We start from the raw sequence: 1,437 nt of genomic DNA, 5'->3' as shown, positions 1-1,437 counted from the left end.
CACTTACTGATTCTATCAACAAGTCATTACTGAGTGCCTATAATGTGTCAGGCACTGTTTCTGGCACTGGAGATACAGCACTAAAATACAAGAGATAAACACCCCGGTTCTCAAGGAGTTTACAGCCTAGCAGGGGAAGACAGATACAAGTAAATTTGTAATGCATTTTGAATGTGAGATAGTGCTGAGTGCCGAGGGGAAGTATAAGGCAGGGAAGGAGGATAGGGAGGGCAGGAGTGGGAAGGCAAGTTTAAACAGGGTGGCCAGGGAAGGTCCTCCAGAGGAAGATGATGTGTGAGCAAAGAATTGGAGGATGTGAGGGAGTAAGCCATGTGGCCTTCTGAAGGAGGAGGTCTCCAAGCAGAGGGAACAGCAGGTGGAGTGTGCCTGGAAAGTTGAAAGACGAGCAATGAAGACAGTGTGGCTGGAAAACAGAGAGCAAAGCAAAGATCAGGAGGAGGTAAGGTCAGAAAGGTGGCAGGTGATATCAGGTGGGGGAGTTTGTAGAGCCTTGAACGTGATTTTATAGACTTTGGACTTCATTCTGAGTGATACAGAAAGTTGTGAAGGGTTTTGAACAGAGGAATGGTTATTTTCCTTCACTCTTCTTTTGATTTTCTTCTATTTGCATTCCTTTTATTTTTTTCAATTACTGTTAAACTTAATTTTTTTGGCCAGTCCCTACTCAGTTCCTAGTCTTTCATATATTAATATTTCCTACACCCGTAGCAGCTATTTTCTCCAGATGCCTGGACATTCTTCCTCTGCCCTGAAACTACTGTGAAGCAGTTTAGCAATAAATCAGTAGCCTCATTTCATTTACCAACAAGGTGTGGGCATAACCTTTGCCTGCTTCTGCCTGAGAGGACTCTTAACATGTCCCTAAGGAGGTTAGTCCTTGGCTTCTGGAAATCCTTAGGAGACTGGTGCTTGTTAAAAGCTACCTCCTAGCCCTTGACCTCCCTGGCTAGAGCCTGGGTCAGGGTTGGTGATGCATTGTCCTGGTCTCTTTGCAATGTGGGATGGATTCCCCAGGCTCTGCTGTGAACTAACAATGAAGTCAAGCCTGGAGCCTTCCTCAAATCAGCTTGTGTTCATTTCCCTGGACCTTGCTGACAGCCTGCATGTCATCTCGATTGTAGATGCCTAATCTCTTGGTTAGTATTTTCACCTCCCCTTTTAGACATGTGTTAGGGTCTCTTATTCTATTCCCTATGTATCCTAGCTGCTCTTTCAAAATTTTTATCCTTGTCTTTCTGTTCTGCGTATGAGAAATTCCTCAGCACTATATTTTTATTTATTAATTCCTTCTTTGTTAAATCCTGAGTTCATCTCTTTTTTGTTGTTTTCATTATTTAAAAAATAACTAATTTTTATATCTATACTAATTCTTATTTTACTTTCCTATTTTTCTGTGATAATTTATGATTCTCAACA

This window comes from Phoca vitulina, unplaced genomic scaffold (genome assembly GCF_004348235.1).
Source record: "Phoca vitulina isolate PV1807 unplaced genomic scaffold, GSC_HSeal_1.0 scaffold17, whole genome shotgun sequence".
Classification (NCBI taxonomy): Eukaryota; Metazoa; Chordata; class Mammalia; order Carnivora; family Phocidae; genus Phoca; species Phoca vitulina.
Note: the sequence above shows the minus strand (reverse complement) of the source record.